Source organism: Ictalurus punctatus, chromosome 2 (assembly GCF_001660625.3).
Source record: "Ictalurus punctatus breed USDA103 chromosome 2, Coco_2.0, whole genome shotgun sequence".
Classification (NCBI taxonomy): domain Eukaryota; kingdom Metazoa; phylum Chordata; class Actinopteri; order Siluriformes; family Ictaluridae; genus Ictalurus; species Ictalurus punctatus.
In genome coordinates this window covers 28,475,293-28,494,130 of record NC_030417.2, presented here as the reverse complement: position 1 = coordinate 28,494,130, position 18,838 = coordinate 28,475,293, and the positions used below count along the sequence as shown (strand labels likewise).

General features: G+C 41.1%; 1 protein-coding gene across 1 annotated transcript in view; it reads left to right on the top strand.

The window, feature by feature from the left end:
* Positions 1–2,978: 2,978 nt before the first annotated feature.
* LOC108274279 (retinoic acid-induced protein 1) overlaps positions 2,979–18,838 on the top strand; it is a 37,224-nt gene continuing 21,364 nt past the window's right edge. Inside the window, exon 1 of the mRNA XM_017484378.3 lies at positions 2,979–3,095. The gene's annotated coding sequence lies outside the window, so the exon portion shown is untranslated. The remainder of the gene's footprint in view (positions 3,096–18,838) is intronic.

Here is an 18,838-nt window from a genome sequence, read left to right as displayed (position 1 = left end):
TTACATTGCTCCAATAAAAAATTCCCACATATTTAATCAAATATTCAACACCAAAGGAAATGTTAGAGCAACAATAGCGACAAGTATCCATTCTCTTCCTCTCAGCTGCAATCTTAGTTCAGTGTTTTCCACATTACTTGTTCGTTTTTCTGCCATATACAAACTCACTTGTGGTTCTTTTAATTCATTCAGAGGGTTTGATTGATGTATGAACAAGTTTGCACCTTGAGAATTGTGCATTAATTGAGTTCAGGTTGTGATGGCTAGTGTTAATTATTATTATAAACACCAGTCCCAGCATTGAATTAACATGCATAGTGCTGAATTAACTTTGATATTCTTAATTTTGTGTCCAGATGGACAGTAAACACTGTAGGTGTTAATTCAGCACAGGGGATTTTGCCTTGTGGGTGTATAGAAGAGGTTTCTGTTCTGTATAGAGATACTCAACAAGTCTGCAGCATGTATAAAAGCATGTAAATAGTGTTGGTAAATTTGGGAAATGATTCCTTCCTTCTTTTTGTTTTTGGTAGACTAATGTTAAAGACTCATGTCAAGGAAGACTAGCCTAATAAATGACTAATAAATTCGATTTCCAATATATCAAAAAAAAAAAAAAAAAAAAAAAAACAATGCTGGATTTGATATCAGAGGAACAAAAATACGGAATCTGATCAGATTCATTACCAAATCTAGCCTAAAATATTACAGAATTATTTGCAGCACATTGTAACCTAAATCAACATAAAGCAGGTCATGAGATATGGAGGCTCCATCTCCATAGCAACAGCGAGTAGAGTATTTTTTTTCTTTTAATTCTACACAAATTAGGTATGAAACTGACTAATGCAAAACCTTCCTCAGACCGAGTCACTGGCACTTGTGGTCCAAGGGTTCTTCAGTTCTCCACTCACAACGTTAGTTACTACTTTGAGTTCCAATTTAAGCAATTGCCTACAAGAGAACTTAAAGTAACACAAGTGACTCTATCCATCCATCCATTTTCTATACCGCTTATCCTTATCTGTGGGGAACCTGGAGCCTATCCCAGGGAGCATCGGGCACAAGGCGGGGTACACCCTGGACATCCATCGCAGGGCACATTCACCCAATCAGCCTATCATGCATGTCTTTGGACTGGGGGAGGAAACCGGAGAACCCGGAGGAAACCCTGCAGCACGGGGAGAACATGCAAACTCCACACACACAGAGCAGCAGCAGGAATCGCTGCCAACCCTGGAGGTGTGAAGTGAACATGCTAACGATTAAGCCACTTTGGATACCTTTGAAATCCATAATCTTCACCAGTACATGCCCAATGCACAAATAATCACATCTAACATTGCAATTGATGTCACCAGAAAGAGGTCATATATTTTAGCTAATGAGTGGTAACTAATCATGTAAATGTGTGTGAATGTGAATATATTTAAATACACATTTCACACAATAACCTGATGATAGGATGATGCTTAACATGGGATTCAAATATATGCCAACAATGCTGATTGCCTGCGACATCTCCTGTGACTATGAAGCAAATAGGCCCAAAAGCACTGGCAATAGAATTACTGTAATAAATAAATGTTGCTTTAGACTTTGTCTTGTCAAAAAATGCTGCTATTGTTGAATGTAGGTCTATGGGGAAACACGCTTTTTGCTGATATATTGTATTTTATACTCTTTGACCGCTGGGGCTAGCTGGGTACATCCAACCAGCCAATCTCTGGCCCCCTGGTGTGCGATTGCGGCTGTCAAGGTTGGATGATTACATGTCGTCTCGTATAAAAAGCATGTGGAGACGGGAGAAATCCCAAATGAGTTCCTATGACCTGCTGGTCAGAGTCTTTGATGCAAAATAGGGCTTTGTGTCAGAATAGCAGTGAAAATAGCTATTAAATATAGCGAATATTGCACAGCACACAGCATCTCAAAAGATGCATTAAAGGAGCTGTAGAATATGGAGGAGTATGTAGAATGTAACGTGCAAGATATACACCTTCCAAGGGTCTTCCAAAAGCTTTCTCTTTATTCTGAAGGGAGGAAAAATGCACAGACATCTTGCATCTGGAGGGGTATGAAAGCACGCTGAATGTATAGGCTTGCTGTTGAGGTAAGGGAAGGACAGATTAAAGGATTCTGTTCTCCGCCTCCTCATTTTCATTCATGGCACAATCAAGGACACACACAAACACACTATACTGTGATTGCACTTGCATTTTCACACCCTTCCTTACTGGCAGCCCTCAATTTTTTTTTTTACAATCCTTAAATCAGTGCAGTCTGACTCATCAGCAAATATACACATTCCCACATGCACAGTCACGTACACACACAAACATATAGCACCCTCTCTCTGAACCTAACCTTAAACAGGCATCCATCCATCCATCCATCCCTCTCTCTCTCTCTCTCTCTCTGTCTGTCTGTCTCTCTCTCTCTCTCTCTCTCTCTCTCTCTCTCTCTCTCTCTCCTCAGTTGACAGTGTTGGAGTGGGTGGCCGCCTGTGTTGACTGACGCCCCTTTCTCCTCTTGCTATCACAACCACACACATTCACGCTCATCTCTCTCTCTTTCTCTCTCTCTCTCCTCTTCTTTACCTCTTCTTCTTGTGCATTGGTTTGTAGACAGCCTGAGAGACTCACTGGCAGAGGCAGCCCCCCCTTCAAGCTAATTCCATTATACATTCAGTGTGGAAGTAAGGGCTGCTTTCTAATTGCTTTCTTATCCCAAGAGTCTCTCTCTCTCTCTCTCTCTCTCTCTCTCTCGCTCTCTCTCTCGCTCTCCTCACTTCTCCCCACAACAGCACCCCCCAGTCCACCCAACCGACACACCCCCTCCACCCGCCCCGCTCCGAACATGGCAGCGACAGCAAGCAGGAAAGCGAGATAGATAGAGTGAAAGTGTGTGTGTGTGTGTGCGTATGTGTATGTGTGTGTGAGTGAGAGAGAGAGAGAGAGAGAGAGAGAGAGAGAGAGAGAGAGAGAGAGTGAGAGAGAGAGAGGAGTCTGCCATTGACAGGGAATATCTGCTGCCATTTTTCGCCTTGCAGGAGGCGCTTGCAGGAGCAGGATCTGGGAAGAGCACTATAGCAGGTAGGCACCTTTACTTCCTCCTCATTCCAAGAGCCTCATGAGCAGAATGAACGTGGAGAATTCAGGGACGATGGGCAAGATGCGCTTGATACAGGGGGGCGTGTTGGAGGACAGAGCATGCATCCATCTGGAGGCTGGTCCAGGATCAGCTTCCTTTAATTCCTCTGTCTTCTGATGTAAAAGAAAGCCTCATCCCCACACCTGCACTCATATGCACAGAGAATTGTTTTATTTTTCTCATTTTTAATGTTGTTCGCAGACTTAAGGTCTGAGGCAAAGGTAGCATGCTGGACATGTGTCTGTTTTGATGACGATCAGCTCCGTTTTGTGTCAGCCTTGCTGTCCCGGGAGGCTACTGGCTTCACGCAGAAAGATGCACAATGTGTCAAGAGCTATATTTAGGGCTTTCCAGAGAACAGCTAGTATTCCTATGGCATAAGGCTGACACTTAACTTTGCTTGCATCTTGAGCTCAAGACTTCTGTTTACATGGACCACGCATAACCTGTAGGGTGCAAGTGGTGTGATTCATAGAGGTGTAAACATAAACCAAGGGCAAAGTGTGAGATTTGTTATTGCAAGACTGCATTATTGATTATATTTAGGTGTTTGTGTTAGAACTGAGAATATTTATGTGGAGGGTTTTAGGGGTATGCATTTATCCTGTTGTAAAGACCAAATTTCAGCATATTGATGGAAATATGCAATAATGTTGATGTTCAGAAGACGTCTGGCTGATCTCCAAGAGGGACTAGAAAAGGAAAAGGAGTTAAATTTAGTAACTGAGGGTAAGGTTATAATCTACCTCAGTACAACCCATTAAGATAGTAATACGTGTGTGTGTGTGTGTGTGTGTGTGTGTGTGTGTGTGTGTGTGTGTTGTTGCGCGCACACATACTGTGCCCTTGATGGGGAAGACGTGCGAGACTACGACAGCCCTAACCTATAAAACGCTGCACCGAGACTGCAGTGTCACAGCTGAGTGATATTGATGCTCTAGACAGCCTCCTGCTCCGCAAGACTGCATTTTGGGAGAAATGGAAACGATTTCATGTGTGTGTGTGTGTGTGGTTCTGTGTTTGTGTATGTTTGTGTGTGAAAGAGAGGGATATGGAGGTGGGAGAACAGAGAGGTGTGAGGCAGAAGGAGGCGGGTGAGTGGGAGAGAAAGAGCGAAAGAGAGTGAAGAGAAAAAGGGAGGGAGGAAAGACAGAATCGATGCATGAGTGAATTAGAGCCAGTGCAGAGGCTGAAATCTGGCAACAGCCACAACACGCTGAATATGTCAACAATAAAAATATAGCCACCGAGAAGACCAAATTCACATCTAAAACACGTCAGTGCTGTAGGTAGCACATTCAACACGCACCATCGCTCACATGCAGAAGCCCAGAACATTTAGTGACTGCTTAAACAGCCTGCATTTTATACCTTTCAGTAGTGGTGGGGATGAGGGCTGATGCAACAACTTGAAACTGCCACCTTGCTGAGGGTCAGCATGGGGCAGAAAGAGAACGGGAAAAGCAAGAGAGGTGGATGAGTTTAGAGGACATTGTAGAACGAGAGGAAACAGAAACAAGATTAGCACACAAGGCAAGGTGAGAGGAATGGATGGAGAGCGGTAATACAAGATGACAGGAGATTATATATATATATATATATATATATATATATATATATATATATATATATATATATATATATATATATATATATATAATTTTATTTATTTTTGAGAGAGAGAGAGAGAGAGAGAGAGAGAGAGAGATAGGTGTTTATCTCTGTGTAGAGCACACACGCATAGTGACGCACCACTCTAAACAGATCCAAACAGATTCAGGACAGGACAGGACAGAGAGGAGAGGAGAGGAGGAAGGGATGGAGGGATGATTTCTGTCCAGATGCTATTCCCTCTGTGCTCACTAAGCATGCTGTGGAACACAGAAACAAGGGAATGAAGAGAGGCAAAGCAGCACAGCAGGGGGGTTTGTACTCACTGCCTTCATTAATGCTTGCTGCACGTTCACCTTGCCGAATGCACAGGAATTTCACAAGATAAATGAACTGAGATGACAGTTTGGTCTTTTGAACGTTTGGTCAATATAACATTTAAAGTGTAATCCCTTGCAGGTTTTAGCACTGAAAAGGGAACACTGAGCTTCACACAGGACACATTACCCGCTGTATGAACCCACTACAAATTACACACAGTACAATTCGCAAAAGATATATACAAAAAATATGATTTTGACAGATTATAGTTGAGTATAGCTTAGTTGAGATCAGAAAACAGATTTGCAAGGGCAAAGCAACCTGGAAGCAACACAGGTGCAACTACATTTCTGCTCAGTCACATCAAAACCCGGCTCGTAAACAATACAGTGACACCTCACAACCCCTTGGGTATGTGATTAGTCTCAGTCTTTCATGTTTTGATATGACGGCAACACATATATAGTATGTTTTCTAGGGTTAATCATACAAAACAAAACATTTCCATTCCCTGATAAATAATTTTGAACTTCTGATGTAAATACATAATGAAACTCAATCCTTAGTTCTTAATAAGCTTCTCTACCTGCTGCTACCTGCTGCTCCATGTCCCTTAAGCACATGTGTTATATATTGGCACTTACATGTGTGCATCAGAGATTGCATGGCTGTGTGTGTGTGTGTGTGTGTGTGTGTGTATGTGTGTGTGTGTGTGTGTGTGTGTGTGTGTGTGTGAGTGAGAGTGCATGTTTAGCATGCTGGTGCATGCCGTCAGTGGCGGCGCAGAGCACGGTGAAATCACTTGGATGTCATCCAGCTCAGTGGAAGGTCATCGGCAGCTCCTCCAAATAGATCCAGCCTTCATTTCCTCTCTGTAGCCTGCTGTATTTACCGGCTCATTGGCCCAGAACGCCTGCACCTTGCAACACCACACCACACACACACACACACACACACACACACACACACACACGAACGAGAGAGAGAGAGAGAGAGAGAGAGAGAGAGAGAGAGAGAGACTGCAGCATGGCTTTACAGCCTCTTGAAATCCTTTTCCTTCATTTTAAAACATCTGACGACACGAGTGTCAATTTGTGTCTATCAAAGTTTTTTTTAAGAGATATGCTTAAAATGTCAGGCATCAAAGAAGCACCATACATCCTAGCAGAACCTCCACACCACTCAGTCCCATGACTGCTAATTCACCAATGACTCACTTTAAGGTCCTAGCAGATTCTAGCCATTAGAGACTCTCACTTTGGGCGTAACGTTGCATTAAGTTTCAGGGTCAGGTTTTTGTAGCATTGGTTGGAGCTCTATATCCACATGATTTATTTGTGTCCCACTTCTAGCAGAGTTACTCAGCCTTATATTATCCATATAACCTCCCCAGAGAGAGCACAGCAGCACAGCCCCATTTAGCATACACCCGGCAAGTCCCACTAGTGCGCACTACTTTTGAGGGCACAGCAGCTGAGAACCCCTTCTTTAGTTGAAAGGAGAAGAGATGAGGCAGTGCGGGGGCACACAGCCTTTATCAGAGCATAGACAGACAGCAGATGAGGAGAGAACTTGACTGTAAATTTGTGTGGCAAGCCTCTCTCTCTTTCTCCCTTTCTCTTTCCCCTGCTTCCTCTCCTGCACTCTCTCTCTTCCTCCTGCCATGATCAGAGCAGAAAAGTTTTCTTCTAGCTTCAAACGGTTGTTTGAATTATGCCACGAATGACAAGAAGGGGAGTGGGAGCTTGCCCTGTGAAAAGCATCAACCCCACCTCCAGAATGAGACTCGGTCTTTCTTAACAGGTGCTGTAGAGACTTTCAGGAGGAGCAGGTCATTAACCCTTTAACACCCCAAAGCAGAGAGACTCAGAGACTAATATGAGCTGACACTATAAAGCATGCCACTGACTGAGACGTCGCAGGCGTGCAGTGTGAATCTGTATGCATTGTGACTAAGTGTGAGAGAGAAAGAGAGAGAGAGAGAGCGCGAGAGAGGGATTAGGTATGGCCGGGTGTCTTGTCTCAGTGAGAATGATGGAGCTCCGGCTCTCTCTGCAGTCTGGCCATGATTGGTTGACTCTGAGTAGTGCTGCATCAAATAGCCTCTTGGTGGGGGCAGGGTGTGCGAGTGTGTATGCGTACGTCTGTTGGTGCGTCTGTATTCCGTCTACGTTCTTCAGCGTGTGAGCGAGAGAGGAGTTTGAGCTTGCGAGTGGGCACGTGTGCATGTGCGTGCACTTGATGGGGTTACTGGGCTGTGTGAGGGGGAGGACAGAAGTATTCTCTCTGGGGACAGTATGTAGCTGCTAGCTTCCACAGCACAGTAAAGTGGGCCATGACAACAGCCCTCTAGCTGCGTCCAGATGAGCCCTTCACTGCTTCAGTAAGGACACAGCACTCTACATCACTTTTCATCTCTCTGTGCATTTATCGCTGCCATGCTCTTTCAAGGCTGTGTCTCAGTAAAGAATACACCCGCAGTTTTCAACCTAATCCCCATATACGGATGTATATCCCTATCCCTAGTCACAGTATCTTCTAGAGATCATGAGTTAAAATCCTGACAGTGAAACCATCCCAGAGAGCAAAACTGGCCATGCTGTCAAACTCTCTCTTCCCTGTCAGTCACAGCAAAACTAGTCAGTCATGGGGATCTGTGAGCTCATGTATGTGGAAGAGGGAGAATAACACTTTCCTCTGAGTGTGTTGCGCTTCCCTGTGATGTAGCAGTGAGAAGGCTTCCTGTGTCTCATAGGAAGCACGTGTTAGGACACACCCTCTTGAGCTGGTAGTCTGTGGGTGTGTCTCAATCTCAGTACTCAGGGCACCGATCAGGGAGTCGGCTATTTTAAGGGCTGTCTCAATCACAAACTCCTTCCAGTGCACTGGAACGTTCACTCTCTAAAATGTCCCACAGTGCTCCACAAAAACCAGGGAGCATCGTTGCTCACTACGTTCCCTTACTGGAAATGACGTCATGCTTTCTGAAGCCTCTTAGCTCTGAAAAAATGCCGGACAAACTCTAAGCTAACTTTGTCTACAAAAGTAAGTAGCTTGTTATTATAGGTCTCAAATTATTATGTACTTTAGCAATTTTTAACTTCATTTGACGTTCTATATACTGTTTGTTTGAGTCTTACAATGTTTAAGTGTTTAATGATTTTTTTGTTAATTCCACTAGCTAGTGTACAATCCTGCTTGAAGAACCATGACAGAAATGCATGTGACTAAGCTAACAAATTTATATGACAAATAAAACTTGCATTTTTAGTGGGGTTTTACAACGCAAGTACGTAATCACGTCACCAGAAATTGTGTTATCAGAGTACCAATGTGTAATAAGCCAGGGTCCTTACCAGTTCCCAAACTCATATACACTATATACTCATTCATGACCTAGGGAGCAAGGGAGCTGATTGAGACATAGGCTTGTGTGATAGGGGAAAGCTGGTTGGTGCATGGGAACTGTCCAAGACCAAATCCAACCTATAAACACTCATAAGTAATGTTATTGTTACTTATGCTATTCTGACCCACACAGCATTCTACAAAAATCTATTTCAACAACTGCCCTTAGACTTCCATTGTTATTAGTATTGACTAAACTTTTTCTGTTGTATTTTTTTATACTCAGTACAAGGAAACATATCAAAAGCCACGTCCATGGTAATCACACTTTACCTCCAGTTCTGGTAAATAGAGCTTCGCTTGAAAAATGCTGGAGTATTCCTTTAATGCATTTGGCTTGATTCCTGAGGATTCATATGCTGATCTAACACACCTGATTCAACAGGGCCACAGCACATATATCTTGGGTAAGGATTACAATTTTAGCATTCAAAACAAAATGTCAGAGAGTAGGTACACAGTGGAAAACACAGAAGAGAGAGAATGCGAGAGAAACACAGAGAGAGTTAGAGAAAGAATAAATAGAATTGCATAGTGCATTATCTTCCATGGCAAGCCATCAGAAGGCTTCTAAAAGTGGAGTAGTACTCTTTATGTGTAAAAGTGTGTGTGTGTATGTGCGTGTTACATGAGCATTGCCAACAGGGAACAATGGCCAGGCTACCATGCCGGCAGTAAAGACAATGGGCATGGCATGCCAGCGGCACTGATAATGGGTGTAGGCATGCCGCTGGCACTCTCACTCTCTCTCTCTCTCTCTCTCTCTCTGAGAGAGAAAGAAAGAAAAAAAGAGCAGAAAGTGGTGCCCAGCCCACTTTCACTGGTGTGCACCTGTCCGGTCCTTTCCTCATCCACTGGTCCATCAAAAAAAAAAAAAAAGCTGTAGAAAAACAGTTCTCCTTATGGGCACCAGCAAAATGTCCCCACAAGGTCAAAACTGTCAAATATTGCTATCCTTGTCAGAGCATTTGTTCCACACACAGATATGAAACAATGCCTTCCCCATATACACTTCCAGAAACACACAGTCACAACATAGACAGCATTCTGCATCCCAACATTATCTGGCACTAATACACACACACGCACACACACACCCTTTTCCTCAAGCCAGTGTTAAAGGCTAAAACAGTTCTGCAGCTTTCTACTCAGCTGGCAAAATCTATTCAATTCTGGCACCAAACTGCTGCTGTTGGAACCTGATCAACAAGCAAGAGGAGGGTGGTTAGATTTAGTTAGATTTCATAGTAACAAATTCATAAGAAAATATATGAATGCTAATCTTGACCCTAATCCTAACCTTTAACATGTCATTTTTCATAAATTGAGTCATGAATTATGAATTATGCATTTGCAAGCGTGAGACCATGTTACCTTGTGTGCAACCAAGCATGTTAAACCAAGTTACGTCAGAGGCTTGAGGTGGCATCATTTTTGTTTCCATGACAACAGCTTATAAGAAGTTATTTCCATCACTGACATTAAAAAAAAGGATGCAAACAGTGTAAGTGGTTTGTTTGGATTACTGGTGAAAAAAAAAATTACAGCTAACAATTAGTAGCCCAGGTCAGGAAGCTACTGTTTTACTGACAATTGTATACTGTATACAATGAGGTACACTGCTAATGCTCATGCTAATGCTAACAAAATCCTTTGAGAAGCTACAAACTCATAAAATAAATACATAAGATATAATAAATACATAAGATATTTTTTAAACATATACATCTATCTGTGTGTAATTGTTGTAAAAGGAGGTACACTGAAAAGGAGGTGCTTTTATTTCATTGTTGTTGTTTATTCTATCATCAGAGGTTTTCTCCAATAGCAGCCAGTAAACACTGCCTTACTGAGTTCCAAAATAAAACCCTATTTTTTTCATATTTCTATAGAAACTGGCCTGACATTCACAAAATAAATATGCTACTGGGGTCCCTGACAAACTTAATTCATGGGGGGGGGGGGGGGGGGGGGGGGGGGGATTAAGTTGTATGTACATAGCACATGTTTTTCATCACTCTTCATCATTAGTAAATGAAAATCTTACCTGAAAATCATCCAGACTTTGTAATGAAATGTTGCTTAAAAGGATCCCATTTTGACTAGCAGCAGCACAGCTTCATAGCAGGTTCTGAAAATATGTCCAGCAAAAAAATTAAAAATTAAATGAATTTGATCAAATATTATTAGGTGGCTACAGTTGTCAAAATGCACTGTTGTTTTGAAAGATCATCCCCCAGCTTACTCGGTCCGGTTGAGATCAATAAAAGGTATGTTCAGCATGTTGGCATTTTTTGTTATCATTTATGTAAAATGACTTCTTTATACAGCAGCCCTGTTATTTTATACTGTTTACAGTGACATAGTAATTGGGTTAACATTTAATTTAAAAAATAATAATAATCAATTTTTTAAACAACACTTACTTTTGGTTTAAATCCGAATACAGATACATATACAAGAAACAGATATTTGGAGCTTTAAACAGATACAGATACAAATAGTGACATTGGATTACACTCATAGTAGAGAGGCTGTAGGATTTGACTTTGATATGAAAACGCCTGGTGTGTTTTGTTTTTTTTTGCTTGTTTGTTTTTTTGTTTTTTTTTTGCTGTGCATCTGGAAAGTCCCACAACTGAAAGAGGAGTTAAGTTTTGGAAAATTGATGGTAAACACACACACACACACACACACACACACACACACACACACACACACACACACACACACACACACACTAAGCATTTTTCACACATGCATTTGTACACAGGAATTTGGTGGTGATCAATCTCAAGCAAACACAAGCCAAACTCAAGGCCTAGTACAATTCCTGAGAAATTACTGGGATGGTTCATTACCATTAACAGAGAAGACAATGGCGTTTAGGTGACAATGGTTGTTTATCCTACGATGTAGAAGGTGTATTGTGCACAGGGAAGCTGTACATTTGAATGACACAAAGCTGAAGCGTTTGCAGTATACTGTAGGTACATCAGTAAGCACCTAGGTTTTGAGTGTGAAAACGTTATTGGGTCTCTCACCTCTTTCACATAACTTCTTAATTTACAGCAGCAGGAGGCTGCTAACAGTTTTTGTAACACACACACTATGTCTAGGAAGCAGACTATCTAGGAAGAACATATAGATGTTTGTGAGAACACGTTAGTCTGACATAGAAGAACAGTGAAGATATGCTCCAGTCCACCTCCACCTGCTCCAGCTCATACTTGCAGTATTGCAGGTACAGTCAGACTGCCATCTCTCTCTCTTCGCAGTAGACATGCCTGAACTGCGGTGAAGCATGTAGACGAGTACACACACACAAACACAAACACATATCTCTAATTGCGGGACAGATGATGCTGTTGCTGCTGCTATGTGTGAGGTAAAGAAAGAGACAAGAGAGAAAGAGTGGGAGAGAGAGAGAGAGAGAAATTGAGTGCAGGGGAGAGAGAGAGAGTTGGTGTGTGTATGTATGCGTGTGTGTGTTTTCAGGGTATGAATCATCGCCTCACAATTTTCATCTTGCAAGGTGTTAAGTGCAACCTCTTGCTTGCTTACACACACACACACACACACACACACACACACACACACACACACACAGACACACACAGACACACACACAGAAAATAATACGTGTAAACACATGCCAGGCTTGGTCCGATTTCAATAAATACAAACATGTGAGCGCACTCTCATGCACCATCACAGACAGGGCGTTCTGATATGCATGCACACACACACACACAAACACACATTAGCATTTCAGACAGCTGAAGAGGTGGGGATGGTACTGTTTGTGCACGTGTGTGTCCACAGAGATCTTAGTGTGGAGCAAGAGTAAGATGAGTGGATTTATCAAAATTAATTGTGTGTGTGCGCATGCGTCCGTGTGTGTGTGTGTGTATGTGTGTGTGTGTTGAGCAGACTGCATTATCGAGGCTGCAGTGAATCGTGCTGAAGCTTCACAATCAGTACTACAATAACAAATAAACACAAACTCACACTCTCTCTCTCTCTCTCTCACACACACACACACACACACACACACACACACACACGCAAATATATAATGAAAGCAATATTGAATGTATTTTTCATAGAGTTTATCGTTCAAATGTATGTTAAAACACTTTAAGCAGATTAAGTATCTTATAAAATGTATACAAATAATCCAAGTTAATTTCCATACATTATTAATCTTATTTTTTCATGTAAGAGACACTTCAGACACTTCAAGTTATTTATAATTGAGTGCAAATAAGTAAAGAAAATAACAAATAGCATCAGTGTGTGAAAAAGTGAGTTTGTGTTACTTCTCATCATGAATAAAAAAAATTTTGTTTCATAACTAAATCTTACTAAGTTTGTGAGAATCACAACACAGTAGCAATTAAAAGATCGTTAAAATTAAAAATGATTTTAAAAATGTAATTGTACAAGAGGAAGTTAAATTAACAGTACTTTACTGCATACATGAAATTTCATCAAATCAGTCAAGAAATGTTTTTGACCAAAGTTTTGTGCTGGAATTTTGTACAAAGCTAACAAGATTCCTAACGACATTGCTAACATCCCTACCAACGAATGAACGCTTATGGCTAACAATTAGCTTTCATCAAACTACATGCAACCTCGAACCCAAGTGTTTGGCAAAGCAAAGAATAAAACGACATGCTGTTAAAGGGAAATAATCAATGGCAGGGTGGCATGATATGCTACTGCCCAAAAGTTCCAATAACATCACATCCCAATGTTGGAAAACTTTACAAAAGTTACAGCTTTACCTCTAACTGTTACAGACCACTGACAAAGTAGAGTCCTTCCAAAAAGGAGAAAATGACTGTTTCCTCACCGAAAACTTCACCAAATCAGTAATTACACAGAGAATTTTTTAAATCCATTTACATGGAGTATTCACCATACATGCAAGTCCCTGTGTAAGTTGTAACTAGAGAAACGATCGTGTATTCGAACTTGTTTGAATACAAACCTTGATGCTGGAACTACTTTCAGAGCTTCTGTTATAGAAAATTAATCAAGAAATTCTGACTAATCAGAACTGAGCATTGAACAGTGCCGTGACATAAGTAAGGAATATCACAATGCTGTGAGTATGCTGTTCTACAAAAATAACAGACACCATGACGGTGTGATACAGCCCGACGCAAATTTGCATATAATAGCATGGTGTGAAGTGTTTTATTCTGCTTATACTACAGTGATTTTCCAATTATTACAATTGTGTTATTTATTAATGAACAACACGTCACACTTTTTAATCCACAAGACAAGTTCGTTTCTGTTATTGCTAACGATAACCAGTTCCCTCACCAGTATCTCTTTTTCTCTTTCTTATTATTTTACTGAGAGACCAGAAAGCTTAAATCTCCTCTGTCCTGAAGACTTTTACGTTCTTCACGTTCGTAACTACTCTACTTTTCCGATTAATTTCACAGTAGTTACTGAATAATTCATAGTATTTAATGGATAATGTCATTTGAGATAAATAACTGACTAATAAGCCAAGACTTAAAGGGGTTAACTAGGGGGTTAAAAATGGCTGCCAGTTCTCAGGCCTCACTCTTTGTTATAGATAATGGTTTGTCATACAGTGTCAGAAAGCACTTAGGCAGGTCTATTGGAGATTACTTAACAACTAAATGTGGTTTCAGCCTGGTGTGTGATGATTTAGGCAAGCAGTTTGCGTTCTGCTAATTGGTCGTCATAAGCTTCCAGATTGCAATTTGTAATCATTTTACTCACTGGCACAGTCAGACCGCAGTTAACTTTCTATCACACAGTGCACGTTTAATGTATAATAATAATGTTACTAAAGAGCTATTATCCCGCACAGATTAATGCTTTAGTGGTACAATAATAGAACTATGGGATTGTTCTATAAATGATTGTGAAAAATTATTGTAATATAATTCAGAGGACAAACCGTTTATTTCCTTGTAGTTATACCTGTCACTATTTACACATCAGCATTTACACATATACTAAAATATATTCTGTATTTTGTGCCGTTTGTGTTTGTTTCAATTCTTCGCATAGAGGAGGAACAGGATCAGACTGGGAAGGACATTGTCCTCACAGCCAATTGATGCTTGAGAGAGAGAGAGAGAGAGAGAGAGAGAGAGAGAGAGAGAGAGAGAGAGAGAGCGATATCTTGGAGAATCTTCCCACTGTGTTAGTGTGAGTAATGGAAAAAAGGTAGTTACTATGTTAGTGAGCTGGAGAGACAGAGTGCACTCAGCCTGGGTGTACTGCAGAGAGAAGAACCTCTGCCCCAAACCTTTATCCTGACCGACTTACACGCTCACACACAGCATGACGTTCACACTGAATCTCTTTCTCCCTGTCTATTTCCTCTCCTGCAATGTGTGTCTATTTTAGCATCTGAGACTTTCACTGCGCGTCTGTTTCACGCTCATATATTTCCTCTCCCTGTCGCCGTGTTCAACCGTTTCTGCATTTCTATTTTATTCCAAGTCATGAGCATTTATCTTTTTTACTTCTCTCTCTCATACACACACACACACACACACACACACACACACACACACACACACACAATGTTTTTTCCTTCACTCTCTCTTTGACACACATACACACAGACACTTGTTTGTGCAACATTATTGGATCAACTACCTATATGTTATAATAATTTTACAGAAGTCTAAAGGTGTGGAAGTCCTAAATCTAATGCTCTCAGGAATCACAATATTTTTTTTTTTACCTCATCTGTTTAGAAAAAAAGACAAATAGCTTTTACATAGCTATTATAGGACTATCTTGCACATTTAACACCCCCAAGTTGTTATTGCCTCTCTATCTCTCCTTCATATAAGTATAGATAAACATAAGTATGTGCATGAAAATGTAGCCGTATTGCCTTTCTGTAGCATTTTGCTATTTGAAGTGATGTGACTCTAACTGATACCAGAGGGAACAGTGAATGCATTGAAGGAGAAGCGTCACGTCATCATCAGATGAATGAAACCTATTCAGCAGCTGGACATGTAGTAAACATGGACGTGTTTGTGGTTTGCAGAAAACTTCAGCAATAAAAACCCCTATAATAATTTATTGTAGGCATTATAATATAAAACATTATGCAATGTATTATGGCTATGTCCCCACACTGTATTTCTGAAACACCAATCCATTGTGAGCCTAATTGAAAGGTGAACCTTGCACCAGGTCTGTGTTTCTCTACTTATCTGATAAAGTGACCAAACCTTTTTGACTACTGTATGTTTATTATAATGGCTCAAAACTAACGGAGTTGGAAACAGGAAGATAAATGTGTATTGATCCCAGAAAGAGGGAGTAATTGAATTTTATTCATTATAGTTTCAACATGAAATCACTTTGACCGTAATGAAACTTTAGGAATGAGTAAATGCTTAAATAAATACATTTTAAACTGAGATGCTTGTCCACGCACCTCATCTGGCACATACAATACATATGAATAAATTTCCAATTGTTGTCTTTGCTTATTAGACTTTATTTGTACAGACTAGACAATGAAAAAAAAAAAAAAGGGAAGATGATTTATTACATGCTTTCATCAGTGTATGATGAACATGGTACTTCAGTGGGTTTTGAATTTATATAAATATTCAAACAACCCAAAAGTACATTAGTTTGTAGCTATAAAATGATTGTGACCAACAGGTTCACTTCAGTTTCATTAGGCAACTCTCCACATTCAATCCAGGTGAGTTTATCCACTAAGGAAAGGGTGAGACTTGGGCATACACCATTTTTTGAAAGTGCAAAAATTTTTATGGTACCAAGGTGGGACCATCCAGAGCAGCAGAAGGTGAGTCACAAGTGCATAAAGCTCCAAGGAGAAGTAAAGCATCAATCTAGAGCATTTGTGAGATCATGTATACAGAATATGACAGTTAATGCTCTAAGCAGTGCTGTAATGCTGTAAGCAGTGAATCATGGGAGAGTGTTGGAAGTCATTACAATAGTGTACAGTCATCACTGATGATGCTTCAGAATCGCAGTTGGTTTATGATTTATACATCTACTATACATTGTAGTTGAAGAGGGCTGAAAGGGTTTATCAGGCTTCGTGTTGAACTGCAGGTCATTAAGTCACTGAGACTCATCAGTTAGCTTTGTGTTTACACTGAAATCATGTAATTAATATCTATTTATATTTCTACATCTATCAGCTAAAACCATTAGGAACTTATGAGCACAATGACATTGCAGCTGAAAATACATTACGCTATTTAGACACTGTAAACTCGTCTATGAATGGCATCTAATCTTGGAGTGTATGAATAATCTCAATAATATATGGAGTTCACTTTGGTTTTATAGAGAATATACAAGAACATCTTTTGTTATTAGTAGAGTGTGCATGTGCGTGTGTGTGCATGAGACAGCTCAATCGCAGTGCTCTCATTAGGATTTGAGGATTTCACGCTTCGTTATACTCTGACTTTCGCTTTAATTATGTCATTTAAGAGGCGTAATGTGGCAACGTTCTCCTCTGCAGAGGTCTTATACTGTCGAACAGGATTGCCAGGATGAGCTACTTTCTGGAGCAGTCCAAGAATGAAGGCATCTATTAAAAGGTGCATGAAAGGAGAAGATCACCTTGTTTCACTTTCTCTCGGTGTCATGTCTCTGTCCTTCAGTGTCTGCAGGCAGCTGCATCTCACTCAACCATTAATGCCCTCTCCTCCACCCATTTTCATCAATCAACAGTGAACACCCCCACCCCACATACACACACACACACACACACACACACACACACACACACACACACTCCATCCTCCCACTGTTTCAGTCTCCTGCGATGGGAGTCTAATGCCACTGGCTGGGATAATAACGCAGAGATCTGCTTATATTCCCTCCTTATTGAAAAATAAGGAGAATATGGGGAATATGAATGGCTTATATGGATGTTTCCATACACATAAGGAACATCCATCCATCCATCCATCCATCCGTCCATCCATCCATCTCCAACCGCTTACTCCTTTTCAGGGTCGCGGGGGAACCTGGAGTCTATCCCAGGAAGCATCGGGCACAAGGCAGGGTACACCCTGGACAGGGTGACATAAGGAACATACACACAAAATTAGAACTAGTGCAGTACAGTTACAGGTCTCATGTAAACATTTGCATAATGAGACGTTCCAAAGTTTCAGCTTTTGACACCATTTTTCAAGATCAGGCTTCACATAGGCTATTATTAATTGTGTAAAAAAAAAAAAATGTTTTAAATAGCAGAACAGGACTATAGAAATGTAGACCTTGCGCTGCTCTGTTGGAGGCCTGGAAGTGCTGTCAGTGTGGCTGGTGTGTTACTGTTCACCCCCCTCCTCGCACTCATTCACTACTTCTCTTTTTATTGCACTCCCTGCCATCTCTTCCTCTCTCTCTTGCTCTCTGTCAATCCACTGGAGATGTTGTTATCACCCAGGATTTCAGTGCCTGATTGCCTCTCAAGTGTGAAACGTGATGTTTGGGGCTTTTGTCCTTATTTCTCTTTATCGCTTCTTTTTACCCATTTATTGAAAAGTGAGCTATCGAGAAGGGAAGAGCAGAAATATCAATGTATGCATGGTGCATTACATCATCCACATCAGCATACATATCTCAATCCAATTTCTCCCTCGCTCTCTCCCCCTCTCTCTCCCCTTGTCTCATTCTCGCTGTCCTTCTTTCTCCCTCTCTCTCCTGGGCCATTCCATTGATTAAATCTCTTGATTTTTTCCGGCGCTGCACAATGACACTGGCTGCACTTGAATATGGAGATGAGGTAACGAGGTCGTCCACAGCACCGCCTCCTCGACTCAAAAACAAGCCCCCGGAGAGAGAACAAATGAGAGGAGGGGGATGTTGATGTTCAGACTGGTACATTTGGGAAGCGTACTCCTCTTCCACAGCTTGAGGATCTGGATGACCTCACTCCCCTTGTGGAAATGAGAAAGACGGACTAGCAGTAGTATGTTCCTAAAATCCTAAAAGAATGGAAGTAGGGATGGTCTTAGTTATTCAAGCTCAGCTTTATATTATATATAGAGTTCTTCATCGATGACACCGGAACTTCCGCTCTGTAGCGGCGTGCCATTCCCATGATCATCATCATCATCATCATCATCATCATCACAGAGAGAGAGAGAGAGAGAGAGAGAGAGAGAGAGAGAGAGAGAGAGAGAGAGAGAGAGAGAGAGAGAGAGAGAGAAAGAAAGCGAAAGAGTGTGCATATTCACACAGACTATTTATGAGTCATCCATCAGATCACTCTGGCATTGTTTTTTCTTCCTGAGCAGTAAGAGGGCGCTCCAGGTCG